Genomic DNA, 7,678 nt, shown 5'->3' on the forward strand with positions numbered 1-7,678 from the left:
TATTCATTATAATGTGTAATTATCTCAGGGTTGTTTTCTTTGAATGTTTATTTTCTTGAGTATGGGTCATATATTTCTGTTTCATCATATGTTCAGTAGTTTCTAATTGTATGTTGGATTTTACAAATACTAAGTTTTATAAAATCTGCATTTTGATACATTCCTCTGTAGATTTGTTTTTACAGACAATTGACTTGGTTGAACTCAAATTCCATTTTTATCTGCTCTGAAGTGGGAAGTCAGTGAAATCTCTGCAAAGTTTGTTCAGCTTCTGGCTGCTACTTTTTCACTATACTCTTTAGGGTGTCACCTTTGCATACATAGGTTAGTATTCATTCAATGCTTTGGGTGGATTTTAAATGTAGACTTTTCGTCTTTTATGGCTCTTCCTCCTGAATACCTCCACTCTCTCATTCTTACTTGCTGGCTATTCTTTCAAATTCAATCCTTTCCAACCTCAAACTAATAAACAGCATCTCTCTGCTTCTCTAGCAGAATCGAAATATGAGTTTATCTTTTCAGATGTATGTTCCTCTAATTTCTCCCAACTTTTGGTCACTTTTCACTACCTTCAAATAGCTACTTCTTATATTTTGTTGAGATTGTATAATTTTTTTCTTGCAATAAGTTTGGCCTAGTTACTTCTCCATTTCTAGAAGCCAGAAAATTTACTCCTCCATTCCTGGAAGGCAGAGGTCTATTTCAGGTATTTCAAAATTAAAGTGACAAGTCAATTTTCACATCTTTCTTATGTGACTTGTGTATGTAACTGTGGTAATCTCTTAAAGACCAAAATGTGAGTTATTTTGCATAGTGCCTTTGTGCGTGTGTATATTAAATATTTGTTGAATGCATAAACATATTAATTAGATGTTTAAGAATCATGCATTCTTATTATTCATTTTTTCACAAGACTAACTATTTTCTGCTACAGTCTATGACACTTGGGATATAGATTTTGTTTGAATCACTGATATCTCCTCCAGTAATATATAAAGTGATCAAAACAAGACCATTAAAATACATTTGAATTTTCCACAAAAATAGAGATTTTCATATGATCTATTGGTTTTAGTTTTCTCTGCTTCTTTTATTTTTCACTACAAAGTTAACAATATAGAATTATGACTGTTTTTAGTTGGACTCCAGTCTTTGAGCAGTTACAAGGAAAGTTTGAAAGCAAGGAATAGAGATAAAAAGAAGTTTTTTAAAATAGTAGATCCATGAAGATAATTCAAGACAATCCAGAAAACAGAGAAAGAATTTTTATCCATTTTAAAGTTTGATGGTAATTCCAGAATTTTCTCATTTTTATACTCTTTGTAAATTGTCAATTACTAGATTTAATTAAGGCAAAATGTAAAGTCAATATGTGTGCATATTTTTAAATGATATAACACATTACAAGACTTCAATTATGACTTTAAGTTAGTTTTCTCTGCACAAATTTGCAGTGCTGGTCAGAATGGTATTTGAAGCCAGACAAAAGGGTCAGCTCGGCCAGGCGCGATGGCTCACGCCTTTAATCCCAGCACTTTGGGAGGCCAAGACAAGCGGATCACCTGAAGTCAGGAATTTGAGACGAGCCCGACCAACATGGAGAAACCCCGTCTCTACTAAAAATACAAAACTAACCAGGCGTGGTGGTGCATGCTTGTAATCCCAGCTACTCAGGAGGCTGAAGCAGGAGAATCGCTTGAGCCCGGGAGGCGGAAGTTGCCATGAGCCGAGATCACACCATTGCACTCCAGCCTGGGCAACAAGAGCGAAATTCCTTCTCAAAAAAAAAAAAAAAAAAAAAAAAGAAAGTCAGATCAACTTCCTATAATTGTTTAATAATTTTTTGTGTATTTACATATATATATATACACACACACATATAAACAGACTTAAATAAACCCATTCTGTCATTAGCCAAAGACCATATACAGATGAAAGATGTTATTGAAATAAATGAGAAAACATATGATAGGGTTACACGTCAGAAATGAGTTTATTATATATTATTCAAGTATATATGATTGTTCTGTAAATCTTTTTAGTATTCCGTATACTCAGTTTTAAAGTAGAATCTCAGCACTTTTTTTTTATATGTAGCTGTGGGTTAATAAGTGCTGAAAAATAGTTTATGGGGAAGGCATTTAAATTGAATACAGGAAAAGTTTTTGTTTGCTAATTTCATAATGTTTTTAGAAGACAGTTCTATAATTGTAGCATTCAGAAGATTAAAGAGACACTTTATCAGAGAGCAAGAAAATGTTAACCAGAAAACAGTACCTCAGAAGAAAATTAAATATAAAAATTCCATTTACCTTGATAAAATTTATCAGTAACTCAATGATAAGTGCAAACAAGGGAGCTAAAGATATGAAAGAGATTGTTTAAGAATTTTGGTGTAGGCAATATATTGCAAAGGCAGAGAGTTAGCACAGCTCTATAAAATGCACCCCTAATAAACAGCAAGATTGTAAAAGTAGGCATCAGCACTGATAATACTGATAATAAACTGCTGCAAGCACTAAAATGGAAGTTTAAAATTGGAGGAATGAACAAAATAATCCATAGAAAGCTATTTGGTTTATTGAAACTGGTATGCCCTATATACCTTGGAGACATGTACCTGAAGGCCTTGAAAGATGCATTTCGTTTTTATTCTTTTATTTTTTTGATTTCCAACTTTAAGTCAAGGGGTACATGTGCCACGGTGGTTTGCTGCACAGATCACCCAATCACCTAGCATCCATTAGCTATTTTTCCTGATATCCTCCCTCCTCCCACCCCCACCCTCCAACAGGCACCAGTGTTTGTTGTTCCCATGTGTCCATATGTTCTCATCATTCAGCTCCCACTTATAAGTTAGAACATGTGGTATTTGGCTTTCTGTTCCTGTATTAGTTTGCTGAGGGTAATGGCATCCAGCTACATCCATGTCCCTACAAAGGATATGATCTCATTCCATTTTATGGCTGCGTAGTATCCTATAGTGTATGTGTCCCACATTTTCTTTATCCAGTCTATCATTGATGGGCATTTAGGTTGATTCCATGTCTTTGCTCTTATGAATAGTGCTGCAATGGACACACACATGCATGTATCTTTATAACAGAATGATTTATATTACTTTGGGTATACACCCAGTAATGGGATTGCTAGGTCAAATGGTATTTCTGCCTCTAGGTCTTGGAGGAATCACCACACTGTCTTCCACAATGGTTGAACTAATTTATATTCCCTCCAACAGTGTAAAAGCATTCCTTTTCCTCCACAACCTCACCAGCATCTGCTATTTTTGACTTTTTAATAATAGCTAGTCTGACTGATATGAGATTGTATCTCATTATGGTTTTTATTTGCATTTCTCTAATAATCAGTGATTTTGAGCTTTCTTCCGTAAGTTTCTTGGCCACATGTATGTCTTCTTTTGAGAAGTGTCTATTCATGTCCTTTGCCCACTTTTTAATGGGATTCTTTTTCTGTAAATTTGTTTAAGTTCCTCAAAGATGCTGGATATTAGACCTTTGTCAGATCGATAGATTGCAAAAATTTTTCCCATTCTGTAGGTTGTCCGTTTGCTCTGATGAAAGTTTCTTTTGGAGCCTGCATTTCTTGACCATTTTTTAAATTGTTGTCATAAGAAGTATCCTTTGTCCTTTCTAAAACCATCTATTTCATTCAGCTGAAAAAAAGATTTTGTGTTTAAAGATGTGATTTATGTTTTTATTAAAATCATGTTTTATTTTGTAATGATGAATCCACTTTGATTAAAGGGATTTTGGTCATATTACTTGCTGCAGGGAAATGAAATGTAAAGTTCTCAAGATTTGAAAACATAAGATTTCTTAGATCATTTACAACATAAAAGTTGCTTGATTCTATATATAGTTTCAATCTTTGCATACAGTTAGGATGTGGATTAGTTGATTGTTGCTAAAATCCAGCATGATATGTTTAAAGGTGATACAGACTTATATAGATGCTAACTAAATCATTATTTGTCATGGTAGATCAGTAGGTCTTAAATTTTAAAATACATTTGCCAATGTCACCTGGGTGGAAAAATTTAGCCAAAACTTTGGGCCCCATGTGGTAGTTTTAGTGTCAAATGAATCCTACTTCTAGCACTGATAAATTGTGGAACCTGCAATTACTAACTTTATTTCTGAAAGCACTGATTATTACATTTAATAGACTTCACAATAGTACTCACATGTTAAGTATGTTGGGAGTATTAAAACTGCAAAACCTGAAAAGTGGACCACCAAATTCACTCTTTGGTGATAAGTTACTTTCCAATAATTTGTAGTTGATAACTCATTCGACCCACGTACTCATTAACAGGATCTATTTAACAATATTATGATTTTTTCAGACTTTATGATATGTTATATTGGTGTCTTTGAACAAAATAGAAATTTGACAAGTATCTTTGGAATCCTGTACTAATCTTCCACTCTATAAGCTCCAAAACAGCATGATAACAAAATGTCCCATCCTATAGTAAAAGCAGCCCACAGCAAGGAGAAGGTTTAGTATAAAACATACTTGTTTTTCTTCTAATATGTGAAGGGTTTTATCTTATATTTCAATAACCAGCTATTTCATATAGTTTTAGTAGATTATTATAATTCTAATTCCATGAGGGTTCTTTTTTTTGTTTTGTAGCTCCTGATTTCTTTAATACCACTCTACATGGAAATTTGCATGACCAGTTTCTTTCCAGAGAGAGAACAATCATTGGATATAGTGATAGATCAAATTAATGAGGAAGTGAATGTGTTTCTCATAAATTGGCCATCATAAAAAGACTAAAAATTTCACGTGCTAGGAACAAAAAAGCTATTATGAATTATAAAAGTAAAAGAAAAACAAACATAATATGAAGGAAATTTCGTATTTAGAAAATCTCTGGAAGTTAAGTTTTGGAGTTATGGAGAAAAAATTGAACTAAGGAGTATTCCTAGGAGAAAAGAAGAGGATTTGGTCAACATCAATTTCTGAAAAAAACTTTTTTTGAAAAAAATTGTAAATGATTTAGTTGACTATTATAGTGCCTATGATCTATTTACTTCATATTTTCCAGAATTTCATTTCAAAAAATTCAGTAGGGAAGTTATATTTGCCCTAAGCTAACTTTAAATCAGATAAGTAACTACTGAAATAGATAATTTTATTCATGAGTATTTTTTCAGTTTGAGTTAAGCCAATTATACATAATGAAACATGTAACACATGGTAGGATATTCTCTTTGGTCCAATATAGTAATTATATATGTATATGTGTGTATGTGCACATTTATATGTATATTTATGCCTATGTATATTAAAACCTATATCCGTATACCTAGCTCTCTCCCCACTAGACTTCCATAATGACTGAAGCCTCAGCTGCTCTGAGGACATTTACCGCTTAAGAAACTGGGTTGTTTGATACCTGCAGCTGCATAAAAGTCAACAGATAAGGTTTTGGGCAGTGATAGGTGGGGGGACTCCTACAAGATAAAATGATCCTTGAATAACTATGTCTTCATTGACAGATTAGACAAGAAAAAACAATGCCAGCAAAGAAAGACAAAGCATAAATTTTTGTTTTCATACTAGTGTCATTTGGGAAAAGAAAAGCTTCCATAAGTACCTGTCAGTTACACTGCCAGTTTTTTATTTATTTGCTATTTCTAACCTCTATGCTTATAGTCTCTGAAACGCTTAGACAAATCTACAGGTATGTTGTAAGTATCAAGTAGTTCTCTTAAAAATTAATGAAACATGTAAACTAGAAATATTAAAAGCATCCAGAGGTAAACAAAGTCCAAAAACAACACTGAGGAAACAAAGCAAGAAGGAACATATAGGATGATATCTTCTAGGACTGTAAAGAAAGGAAGATATAGAAATATATAGAAGACCAGAACAACATTATCAAACAAATTTTAGTAATTGACATTTTTTCATATTTCTAGAACACAACACTCAATGATGTCAGAATGTACATTTTGCTCAAATACACTATAGAGTCCAGAAATAGTCCCAGAACTATATGGACAACTGATTTTTTGCACAAATACAAAGATAATTTGATGGAGAAAAGATAGCTATTTTGACAAATAGAGTAGACACAATTGGATATACTTAGAGGAAAAAGAAATAAAAAGAAAGTAAAAACAATATTCTGTCTGTAAATCAACACCATATACAAAAGGCAACTCAAAATGGACATTGCCAGGATTTAAATGTGTCCCCAAAGTTCATGTATTAGAAACTTAATACCCAATACAGAAGTGCTGTGAAGTAGGGCCTAATAAGAGGTTATTAGGTTATGAGGACTCTGCCCTTGTGAATGAATTAGTGTCAGAATCATGGGACTGTGTTAGTTGTTAAGAGAGTGGCCTTTTTATAAAAGCAGGTTTGACCCCCTCTTGCTGGCTTGTTCTATTGTGCTCTCTTACCCATCTGCCTTCCACCATGGGATAAAGCAGCAAGACCTTCAACAGATGTAGGCCCTTTGACCTTGGATGTCTTGGCCTCCAGAATGGTAAGAAAAAAATGTAATTTATTTATAAGTTACCCAGTCTGTGATATTCTATTATAGCAATACATAAAAAACTTAGACAAACATACATGTAAATCCAAAACCTTAATAAAACTATAAATTTTTTTTAGCTAACATAGCATAAAATTGTCATGACTTTGAGTTAGGCATAAAGGGAAAAATAATTCCTCAGTACAATGGAACAAGAACATGATGAATGGCAGACTTCTAATCTGATACAATGGAAGCCACAAAGCAATGGGATGAATGACTGAAATAAAAGAAAAAATTGGACAAGAATTCTTTATACAGCAAAACTATCCTCCATAAATGATGGGGAGAAAAGGTATTTGTAGATAAACCAAGACTAATAGAATTTATTGCTAGCAAACTTGCCTTTCAAGAAATACTATTGGAAGTCTCTGAAGGAGACATTCTAGATAATATAGCAACAACTCTGGTTTCTGATTTTTATTTTCCCCCCTGAAATTTTTTTAAGTATCATGTCCAGACTAAATTAATTATATCTGTTTTTCTTACAGTGCATGTTAGCTGATGTTCAATTTATCATGATTGTTATTATTATTTTAAGCATGGCAGCCTAGAAGTAGCTGTATGTCTGCATTGCAGGGCCAGGACTAAGGTGAGGCAAACAAGGAGGCTTGGGAGGAAAACTTAAAGAGGCACTTGCTCACAGTATTGTGCAGTACAGGATTGGTTCATGTGTCTGTGTGTAGTCTGGATGGTAAACTCAAAGCTAGGCGGTTTTCAATCTGCCCCGATTTACTTTTTGCTGGAACCTCTCGTATATCTTTTGGATGTGTGTCCAGTCTCCTGCAAGCCAGTAATATGTGGATATATTGAACCATCTCCAACCTTTGAAGCAAATGTGTGCAGGCTCTGTTCAGCCAAACATACTTAGAGTATGTCAAGCCTGTCTCTGACCATCTTGCCTCCCAGATCCTCCTGCTAAATCCCTGGTTAGTCTGTTGCTCACTTCAAATGGGACTACAATCTTCGTCTAGGCTATATTTAGGCCTTTCCCTTCCTCTGTTGGATATGGGTTTACTGTCTTCCACTAGAAATTAATTAATCCCTTTTCCAGCCTCAGAACTGCTGATTTTCTTAGATTGTCCTCTGTGATAGAATCAC

This window comes from Gorilla gorilla, chromosome 4 (genome assembly GCF_029281585.2).
Source record: "Gorilla gorilla gorilla isolate KB3781 chromosome 4, NHGRI_mGorGor1-v2.1_pri, whole genome shotgun sequence".
Classification (NCBI taxonomy): Eukaryota; Metazoa; Chordata; class Mammalia; order Primates; family Hominidae; genus Gorilla; species Gorilla gorilla.